Below are 12,400 nucleotides of genomic sequence, written 5' to 3'. Positions count from 1 at the left end.
GCTGCTGTTTATACAAATTGGCACTTAAAACTTTAGAAATAAAGATTACTTACTGCTTTATGATCACGAGAACCATAATTTAATTATCAATTGACTTGAATACTTGTTGGAGCTTAAATTTATCATTCAAGTGCTTTCTAAAGAAAGTTTATATTAAGTCATATTATTTAAAAATAATCATGCATCTCAATAACGTGATTATTAGTAGTTTGTTTTTTGTTTTATGAGATTGGAAAATAAAACTACTTTGATTCTGGAATATTTGTTCCCAGGATAGAGACACCTGTGGTGGTTGTCGTCCATAAGCCATAATCTGCTACGCTGGCCAAGTTCGTGAACTTCAGATTTGACTTGTCCTTTAATTAATTATTTGGACGCTTATGCTTCTTGTCTAGGACAACAGATAATATTATATTATGTACTATTCCCAGAACCTTAACCACTGAGCTACAGCTGCTCATCTGGTACTTGGTCTGGTACTAAAAATGTGGGTGTAGGTGGGTGTAGATTATATTTACTTAGTACGTTATAATATTTATTCTGAAATATTGCCTTTATTTACTTATAATTAACCGTAATAAAATTCTTCTGAAGATTCCTTGAATTCTTATGAAACTTTGATAACTTCGTACCGAATTGAGGACAACTGTGTTCCATAGTGTACAGTAGTTTTATACTTTTTAAGGTATGAATTAATTTAATTACAATTTACAACTTAGCAGCCTGTCCCGTTTTGGGTCACAAAATGAAACATTTAAGTATTTAATATTTTCATAGTACATATTTTAATTTCTTAACATATATCTAGGTAATATTTTACCCACTTCTTACAATGTAGTATGAAAATTAAACCATAATCTTTAAAATTTATGTGTTATAAAAAATGAAAGACACCTTGATCATTGTCAATTTATAAAACGAAGGGGTGGCTTTCTCCCAGATAATTACATTTCAGGGCGCTAAGTGTTGTACTCATTACATAAGCATCACGATGCAACACATTCGCACTTAGTTAGTAGCTTCAGGTTTTTAGGAAGTAGGAGGCCAAAAATGCACAAGGCTCCTTCTGCGGCAGCCCCAGGTAATGCAGGAACGCATTATAACAACATTTTTCCGAATGCTAAAAATAAGCTTACCTCTCCATTCAATCGCGTTTCAATTTATGTGGGCGATGTAAGAAGGATGTGGATTGTGGATACTGGATCATCCAGTAACATGTTCATTGTTCATTTTCCTTCAATCCATAAATAATAATATAATTTTAAGTAGGTAGATATGTAAATATGTATCGAAAGTTCAAATAGGATGGCCCAAATAGTGCGCCTTCGCTCGTTGCGGTCAATGCATTCAGTTACAATTTGATTTCGTTGTTTCGGTGACTTACCGTGCGGATTGGGATTACCACGTCGATAATTAAACGCCATTGCAATACATCGCGATTCATACATTTATACGAAAACGTTGGATATTATCGTACGTAAAATTCGGGTTATTTTTGGCATACAATGAAAGAGGCAGTTGAATATGAAACGGTTATAACGTATATCACGAAAATGGTAAAAATATGAGATGTAGAGAATTAAAAGGAAGAAGGTTTTATTCTTTATATTTGCTGCTTACTCAACTAAAATTAGAAATGTTACACACACAACACACATCTTTGACTGATAAGTGGAGGCAAAGCTATCCACCACCAAAAAGAAAATAAACCTTCTTAGTACCTAAATAAGTATAATTAAATTATTATTTCACTCTAATTATATCAAGATTTTCTTAAATGCAACCATTGGTTTCCTTACAACAATTTAGTACCAAATTCTGAACCAAATGAGGAAAAATCTATTTTAATGCACATTTGAAATGGTCAAGTCACAGCATTGAAACCAACATTGAAATGATGTTGACGTTGTACAAGTGAACGCTATTAACGTTCTTTTTACTACTTCGAGTACGGTACGTTTCGAATTTTTGATCTATATCATGATATCTGTTCCAATGAATTTCGTAATGAAAGAGTAAAATAGTTTTAGACTAGTCTATTGTGATGTTGCAAAATAATAGGCTTTCAAATTTCCTACAAATAGCGCGTATAATGTATTATTAATAAAAATCTGTTTCGTCTCATTTCTAATAAATTATTTATCCACGTAAATCCTTATTGTATTACGAATATTACGATTCCGATACAATATAATCCACTTTCTATTCTTCGTTAAGTATCTTTGTTAATTAATTATTTCATATTTTATTAATTAGAGCGTGCCCATGTGCCACTTGGTCGAAGGCAGAATAAGACTAAGATTAACCTACATTGAACTGGAAAATCGGCAAAGGAAATATGCAAAAATGGATTGCTATAAGTGAATGTAGGTCGCAAAAGGCTGAAAATCTCTTATGAGTCATGTATCTTCATAGCAGATGCTGAACTTAATCACCAAATGGATGCGGTTTGAGGGCTATCGCTTGTACTCTAGCCTGACGGTAAATGAGAGAAATGAAATGGGGATTGCAATTACTTAGGATAGGTGTAACTAATATATTTACACTTCTTGTCGCTTTCCTGATACTTGTTCGTATATTTATATAGATATAATTTTATGTAAAAGCTATATATATTTCAACGCAATCACATAGGTATTATCGCTTAATTTACCTAGAATTTAACCTAAGTAGTATCTCTAATCCATGATGTGTACTTTCAATAAAAAAAAACGTGTGGCACTCGGGGACTGCCGCGGTAAAGCTATTGCATAGCATGCCTTCAAGCCACACCTCCGTGTCCGTCGGAGTGGGGAGCGTGAGGTTTTTTCGTTACGGAATTTCTCGATTCGGTCCCCGCGCTCAAGGCCCGCGATAGAAGCTATGCAATAGCTTAAAAATGTAAGCAAGTCACCTGGCAAGGAAAAAATGATCACATTATTAAACGTGAAACACATATTTTCTAAATTTAATTTTATCGCATGACCCTTTGCGAACCTTGATGAAAGTACATAGAATTAATCACAGCGGTCCCTTGTAAATCGAAAAGAAAAAGGTTTCATCAGCGGTATGCTAATTACAAAAAGCAGAATACCTACAACCCTTTTAAAGTCGTCCATTTCAGTACGAATATTTTATTCAGGTTATGGTGCAAGGGTGATTTGCTAAAAGGTTTGTTTTTAGCTACATGCGACAAATGAAAAGGACTGCCAATGGCGGTATCTGAATCTATTTCCCATTTTGTATATTTCATACATTCATTTCTCTCGGTTCAATAAAGTAAGTATTTGGTACATAGTAGAGTCCGAAGCAAGTACCTATTGAGAAGTGAATATTATAGTTTAGGTACTACTCAATACTTGCTTCTAGTCTTCTTCAATTTCAAGAGACGATAAGTATATTTGATTAAATAGTTAAAATTAAAAAAAAAAATACAGTGATTTTACCTTTGAATGGTCATGACGAAGCCTTTGTTTTAGAGGGTTTCCTGCATATCTCCAGGTAATTTGAATATTATCAGACCCATTAATGGGGTGATAATGTATTAAAGGGATTTAAGTTGGTCAATAGTCAGTATTAACTTGCATTATACATTGAGTTAGTGATTATTTGGTTTGGTTTTATTATTTGGTTTGAATAAATCTTTCAATTTATTTTTTATAGTCAGCTTGTGTTTAACGTTTCGAATAGGTCAGTCTTATAATACTAGTACATTCTGCACTTCTTGCAAAGGTCATGTTATTGAATCAATGTTCGTAAAAATAAAATAATATCTATGTAATTGTAAAGATAATATATAAATGGATAGAGGTCTCAAACCCCGTTGCTCATCGTACGAAATGCGATAGGTACCTACCTATAGCACGCCAGAGCAACACCCACACAACAAGCGTGTGTGTGGGTGTGTTGTATTATGACGTCGATACGTGTATTCATTATTTGGTATTGTTTTAAATAATATTGTTTTAAAACTAAATTAAGTTCAAAAATCTGACAAAGAACACACCATCTTTCTTTGCTTAAACCGTGGCTTTTTAACTGAATAATTAATTACTTCTTTCAGATTTAATAATGTGTCAATTGAACACGTTTTATAGATAAATTAAACGTAATTATGTTTGTAATTATTTATCACTTTACGTATTATATTATTTCGTTGATTTTTTCACATTAATTAAAACGTGTGTTTCACAATTTGCTTGTTATTTCTCAGAATGTAGGAAGTTAGCAAACAAATACAATTTAGCTCATTAAAATGAATAATATGCCCAAGCTATGAATTCTAAAGCAATACAAAATATCATCAACAAAATTCAATATTGTTTAATAATAATAATCAGCGTCTCTGTTACAGTTCAGATTTCAGACGTTTATTCAAAAACAAACGGCCCGTATAGCTGGCTAAATTAATGTCAAAGCGAAAACTACTCCGGAATTGCCTCTTGACTCTAGTTCAACTTTGAATTTCCATTTATAATCACCATAAGTCCTTTCTACGAAGTTATTGGAGTATTTTACTTTATCACATCACTGCACATACTCCTCACCTACCGTTTTGCGGATTACTTACTCGTAGTAAGTAATATTAATATAATAAAGATACCTATGTTTTAAACTAATCCTTTCAACGTTACATATAAAGATCTAAAGTTATTGCTAGTTTGTTTGAGATGTTATCTAGGTTACTATGTTATTTGTACTATAATTTCGAAAGTTGGTAGCTTGAATTTAACAATATGGGTTGATTATTCAGCTTTTGTAAACGATGATGTAACAATATTAGCTGAGATTTTGCAAATAATTATATAAAGTGAAATAATATAAAAGCTTCGACTAGAAACTGCAAATTAGTTAGAAAAATATAAAAGATAAAAGTCCCTTCAAAACATATGTACCTACCTATTAGGACCAGAACACAAGCAGAACATGGTTGTATATTTACACCACATAATCGAAATCATACTTTTCGCAGGAAAATTCTATTGTTACCTTCATCAAGATGTTATGATTCTATAATCTTCTTTTTTGCATTTGTAGAGATCACCAAGGTTTTTCTTAGAAAATACTCTCTGAATAACATAAAAATATGTAGGAAAAGAATATTTATTTACTAGGGGTAATTAAAATGGAATGGTCTACAGATTAGCTATAAAAATAGGTTCAGGGTCCTCTAAGTAATGAGGTAGTCACAAGAAATAGTCACTTAGTATTCCGTAAAACAGGCCACTAAGAGAATATTACTCTATCTAAAACACATTTCTAATTCTAAACGTAATTGCAAAAGCCGGGAGTTTCTCCTTTATTCCAATTTGTTTCCTGAACTTATTGACAAAGAGGCTCCATTGTTGATTTATACAGTACTTATTAAAATGCTAATTGGTTCTCTTAATTATTGTAAAGGTTTATAGAGCATAAAATTAATTATTTTGATTTTTATTAAGATCCTAAAATTACAAACAATGCCTTTGTTCATAAATTTAATTATTATATAAATAGTATACATATCTCGTCTTTAGATAATTGCGAGCAAAATTACATAATTAATTATTACGTTCGTCGCTATTATAAGCGCTGTACAAAATATAAGTAATTTACTTTTCCACTTATGAAGTTCTCGACTGTAAAAGCTAAATGGCCTGAAATAAAACATCGGTAATGTAAGTATGACCAATTTAATTTCCTTGTTATGATTTATGAGGGCTAATAATTTTCAATATTTTTATAAAAAGGTCTGGATTGTCGACCTACGAAAATAATTTGTAAAGGTAAGGATAATTGGTTATAAATTAAAGGTAGAAACACATTTACGACTTGGTGGGAGATTAATGAAAATGTTATTCTTGAGAATCTGAGAATGTGTATTGAATGAATGAATATTTTGTTTTCCTTTTGTAATATACACTATATCAAAAGAATTTATGACATTCTATTCTTCATCTTCTTCGTGATAGTATTTGTCCAGCTTGACGGCGTCTTTGTCCTTATTTTTTTACAGAAAAAAACTTTAAACATACACGTTATTAAATCAGTAATAAAGGAATGTTTCATCTGAAAGGAAATTGGTAGCTAGCGATAGATATTCATAAAACGAAGAAAGCACAATCAGATTTTCATTGCAAGCGTCTCTCGTCGGCAGCGAAGAAATGAATACTTATTGCGAAGCGACCGATTAATGAACGTTTGCTCCGTTAAAGCGATCGGCCACGATTTAATTCACTTCGAAAAATATTCAATAAACGCTTCAAAGACACTCGTGGATCATCAGCAAATAGACTTCGGTACTCAAGGATGAAGCTTGGAGTTATTAAAATTATTGCTTTTCGGCTACGCATTTGTAAGCTGAAAGCAAAATAGAGCATTGTATAATGTTTTAATAAATCTCCGTTGAAACATGGAAAACCTTTCCATGTTACACAGCATTGCGGCTACACAAATTGTTTGCCTCACAATAAATATATTTTCGGATAATTGGAATCTTTGTTCACATTTGTAGTATTTACAGTTTAATATTTAGGTCCACCTTCACGATATTTATCAAATATCGTATCGTATAAGCCCAAACCTGAAATTCAAAACAAAGATAAATATATATTCATACCTATTTATTCATATTTTTTTTTCATATCATGCTATCTATGAATTCGTAAAAAAAAATAAAAGTAGTTGAGCTGCTGGCACAACCAATTCCTTACTGAAGATATATCACAGTAATATGTAAAGTACCTCGTGAGAGCAGATGTGACTCCTGAATTAGTCGTATAGAACCGCTGAATAAAAGTTGCTACTAGTAAGTATGTATATATGGAAATAGTGTTGTGGGAAATACGAATGAAAAAAGTGTTAATTCCCTCGTACTTAAGAGACAAAAAAAATAAAGAAAATTGTTATATTTGTTGTTCTTAAATATTTTTTAAATGTGTCTTTTCCCTTACCTTGTTGACTGTAGTCGCTAGTATATTTTTATCAATAATTAGGTAACTTAATATGTATTAGTAAATCCATAATTTATATCTCAGATATAGGTAATAATCCATTTGTATCGAAATCATTGTTAACAAAAATAATTAATTAAGTTTCTACTCCATTAATATTTAGTACAGAAAGGACATAGGTAAATTCAAGTTTGCATTTATGAAGTTTACATAGTTTCTAGATATGTAGATTGTTGATGCAGTATTGATTATTATATTCATTGAAAGAGCTTTGAGTTCCTCTCTACACGGTACCATATTAAGTACATATTTGTAATTACTACTTCGTATATAATATGTTCATTTATGATTCCCGAATTGGTTTATGGCGTGGGCGAGTTTAAAAATGATTCTGGACAAGCCAACGGAAATAAAAAAGTCTCGGTCTGGCAGGTAGCTAGTTACTGGTCCGTGGAGCATCGATCAGTGAAACAGATGTTCAATGTTTCTGTTCAAGGAAGGGAATTTACTTTTAGTAATTATCTTACAATTATTTATAAGCTTTAACATTCATAATGCTGAAATAAATCTATTAATCAACGACAAACGTCCATACAATTAATATTAATCCATAAAATATAAAAGTATTTTAGAAAATGTTATATTGCAGGCCACTCCAGGAATTCATAACTACCTATTTTGTAACAGCTAAATATTTTTTTTTATTTCAGGGTTAATTTGGTTTTTCATAACATACCTATAAATAAACTTGAAATTATGTAGTCAAAATTAAAGCACGTCTATTGTATACGTTTTTGTTATCCATAAGTATGTTTGAAGGCCTTTATATCTACGTTTGACAAACGAAAACAATAGCTGAAAATTCGCAGTCACAGTTAAAAAAAGGTATTTGCTTTCATTGTAGTGTAAGATAAAAATTAGGATCCCCGAGGTGGTGCAGAGGGTTTTTATCAAAGCCTAAAAACAAAGGGTTGTTGAATGGGGGTATTAGTGGGAAGTCAGGATAAATTCGAGATCGTTAGAGCGGTCTTTGTCGCCGCTGTATTGTCCCGTGACCGTCAGTCAACTGTTCCAAACTTTCATTGAATAGCACCTCAGTATTTATTTCATTAAGTCTCTTGAGGATAACAATGACTGTCCGAATCGTCAATTTGATGCTTTTAACTGAATTATAAGATACTAGCGGTCCGCCCCGGCTTCGCCCGTGGTACATATTTCGAAATAAAAGGATAGGCTACCTTTTCTTCGTTCTTTCTCAGGGTCTAAAGATTATCTGTGCCAAATTTCATCAAAATCGGTCCAGTAGTTTATGCGTGAAAACCATACATACAAACATACAAACCTTTCCTCTTTATAATATTAGTATAGAAGTATAGATAAATTAAATATTTTTTGAGCGCTGCGTGATTTATAGTTTTGACTATTAATTCATTTGTAAAATGCAATTTATATCAAAGATCATGCTTTTGTTTAAATGTGTTTAGGAATAGATTATGGTTATCGGCCAGAATTCATCATCAATTTGATAATGGATGTGGAAATCACGGTGACTGCTTACATGTTATTGTCTCCGAACATAGCCAACATTCAGGTCTACTCCAATTCAAGCATGGTCGTGTGTTTGTATATTATTGTAAAGGCATTTAATAATCGATACACAATTCTGGTTAGACCTCTATGCTATTAAATGCCTTGTCATATTTGAATTCATATGAGAAATGTATACGTAATCATGTGAGAATTATTTGTAATTTGTCATAAATTAATAAATTTTGCGGAAAGTTGATACTTTTGGCAACATGATATACCCACTTTAAATATTATCAAAAATATTTAATCAGTTTGTTTGCAATATATGTATAGATAATAAAATTTAAAATCTATAAGTGCATTTCATAATAACATGTTAGTTTTGATACACGATACACAATAGATCTGATTTGTTAAATATAAATTATTTAAAATGAAGAATCCAGAGTATTCTATCAAGATTTCAGTGTTGCATTCTAGTATACATATTTACTTCCTGAAGTTAGAAGAATGTCCTGACGATCCATCAATAATTCCAGATATCTGTCGCTTCGGAAGCCTCCATTCTTCGATTGAGATAGAGATAAATAAACTAATAATTTAAGGAAATATTGCGAAGTAAGAATACCTGGTAAAAATTATAAATTATCACGAGTGAAAATTTCCTACAAATGGAAACAAATATTTTGTTACATTGTTTCGTATTGTAATGAAATAATGTACTATTGTTTTACCTTTTTAAAATACTGTTCAAAAGTTAGCCATATCACATAATATGTTGAGTGAAATGAATTTATTACAGTCCGTACAATTTTTACAAAAGCTCTCTGAAGTTGTATGGAACGTTTTGAGAAGCCTGCGATGCAAAAGTTGTAATTTGATTTGCAACAAAACCACTTACTGCGCTCATATCTGTGTCTGAGTAAATGTTATTTAGATTACTATTTTCCATTTTTGTTTGTAAAAAATTTTTGAAAATTGCTATTAGTTATGAATAGATAAATCATTATTTTATCAAAAATTTCAAAGTTACAGTAATACAAACGCTTCTAATCTTATGCCATAAATATTGTTTAAGATTGTTTCAGTCTGACGGTATTCCTTATCTGGGTGTAGAAATTTAGTCGTCGCAACGTCTGCAATCCAAAGACCAAAGTTTCCACGATTTAAACATTAAACCCCCGATGCACAATAAATATCTTTGTGTTTGATACTCTTGAAAATTCTATCCCTATAAAATACATTTAGAAGTTTAAACCTTCCGTAGCTTTCTCATTGTTGCAAATAATAGCGGCTTTCAGTGACCATACAATAAAATCTGTTCTACATTTTCGTATTTGTGTATACTGTGGCCTGTGGTTTTGTGTATGTATGAACAACGGATTTCTAAGAATTGTACCTACATATTGTGCTTATATTAGATATAAGTGCTTAGATTAGGGCCTTCTGGTTTCATAGGATTCATGTAGGTATACCTACGTATAGTCGATCTGGTTATAAAAGAAAAGCCAGTTCAGTAAATTAATAATAACAATTCAATTAGTAGTTTCTGATATAACAGTGTAGATATAGGTAATATAGAAAAATATAGTTTAACAATGATTAATATAACTTAATTAAGGGCATCCAAATATACATATAACAGTAACTTTGATGTCTCGGATCTGTACTTACAAAAGTTGAAATTTCCTACCCTGAAAGAAGGGTTGAAGAAAATAAAAATCTAGAAAATAATCAAATTGTACTTTAAATACTAATGGTGTACTTGAGTCCGATATCAGTAATTACATAAGCAGACTTCAAATAGCAGAAGTACTGAACACATTACGTCGCTTGCGTAAAAAGCATGATGTTGCTTTAATCTTTCGGGCTTTTAAAGGCGAGAATATGAAGGGTATCCAATGGTAAAGTGTTTGTGTCGGGAAAGTAATAACAGGGCCCTAATGGATTGTGCATCGCGTCATAGACACGATTTGCACATTAGCTTGCTCTACGTAGGTAGCATGAACACGATAATATTAAATGTAATGATAATATGATACGAAAGGAACTCCTAAACAATGAATTCTATCACATACGTAATCTGAGAGAACTCCTTTCAAACAGAATATCTTCATTTTAAAATATAAAGGGATATATTAAGAACATCAAAGAAATTGTAAGAAAACAATTAAATTTCCATAAATGCCTTCTCAAGATACGACGTTATTACGTTGTAAACGCTTAGAAATTACATCACATCAGTGATTATTAGATTTTATTTGACCATATTGTAAAATATTTATACAGATGCGGGATGTTCTTTTGTTACTATTGCGAGTCAAGTGCTTTTACTTACACGTGTATTAATAATGCTTATATTAATAATAAGCTTTATAAAATAATACCCTCAGTTTAAAATGCCCCAGGGCTAGAAAAACAATCAGAGTTTTCATACCGAGAGCTCCTGTTTTTTATTAGTTAAACTGTCATTACTGAGAATAAGACGGTATTTACTTGCAACTTAACTTTAATTTCAAACATAACGACTGACATCAAGGAAAGCTGATGTAATGAGTTAATCTTACTTTACGATAAATTACATTAACGTTTCCCATCTTGTCATTTAATGTGCTTGTTGACTAAAAATATCTTAAATGATCCATTCAGTTACGTAAGCGTATCTTTAAAACTATTGAAATACGGTTCCATAAATACTAATGCGAATAGAGTTTATGAGAAATAGTACCTACGAATATTATCATACAACGTATGCTTTTACGGTTATTGTGGTAAATCAAGTTGAATATGAAACAGGGCACAGACTTCGTCCGGCACACAATGCTGGGTTTTAGCATTTATATTTTGATTGCTCTACGTCACTTAGTACGTAGCTTCTACGAATTTTATGAATGGTACAGAAAGGAGTCAGAGTCCATGGAACTCAGAAAATAAACTATAACATCCATACTATCCATACTAATATTATAAATGCGAAAGTAACTCTGTCTGTCTGTCTGTTACTCAATCACGCCTGAACTACTGAACCAATTTGTATGAAATTTTGTATAGGTAGAGATATTTTGATACCCGAGAAAGGACATAGGATAGGTTTTATCCCGGAAACCCTACGGGAACGGGTTTTTCTTTGAAAACGCGGGCGAAGCCGCGGGCGGAAAGCTAGTATACATATTATAAATGCGAAAGTAACTATGTCTGTCTGTCTGTTACTTAATCACGCCTAAACTACTGAACCAATTTTCATGAAATTTGGTATGGAGATATTTTGATACCCGAGAAAGGACATAGGCTACTTTTTATCCCGGGAAAATGACGCAATCCCGGAAATCCCACGGGAACGGGAAATATGCGGGTTTTTCCTTGAAAACGCGGGCGAAGCCGCGGGCGGAAAGCTAGTGTTTTTATAAAGCAATCTCATAATATGTTCATATTTATTTTTAAGCAAATATGAATGTATAGAGCTTAGTGGTAGAATCTACGTTAATCTCAATTTATATATATGTATAATGTATATAACCAAGTTTTCCTGGAAATTAACGCTTGTAATATTCTAGGAAGTTATATTCTGTAGTGATATTAGAAATGTATGAAGAAGTATATACATATTACTAAATAGTTACTACGTAAATAATACGTAGGTATATGAGCTACATGCTTCATAGGCGATGCTAAAGTCATGTAACTTGTACTCGTACGGTGTTATTGATATTTTGCTCCGTAAATGCTGCTGGCTAGCTTTTAAAGGGCTTCCACGAAACGTTGCAATCTAGCTTGGCTCTTAGTTCAGAAGTTACAACAATAGCCACAACAAACAATACAATTTTTTTATGTTTAAACTGTACACGTAATTTATAGTGGGGTGTTATAAAACCAATACATTCACAATTTCGTTTTATGTTTTTAAATTGTTATGTACGGAATCGGTGCAGTACTGCGCGAACCTCGAAAACGGAAGCTTT

Source organism: Colias philodice, chromosome 5 (genome assembly GCF_061535455.1).
Source record: "Colias philodice isolate Cphi_HAF_F1 chromosome 5, ilColPhil1 Martin Lab GWU primary, whole genome shotgun sequence".
In the NCBI taxonomy this organism is placed as follows: Eukaryota; Metazoa; Arthropoda; class Insecta; order Lepidoptera; family Pieridae; genus Colias; species Colias philodice.
This window is presented reverse-complemented; position numbering follows the sequence as displayed.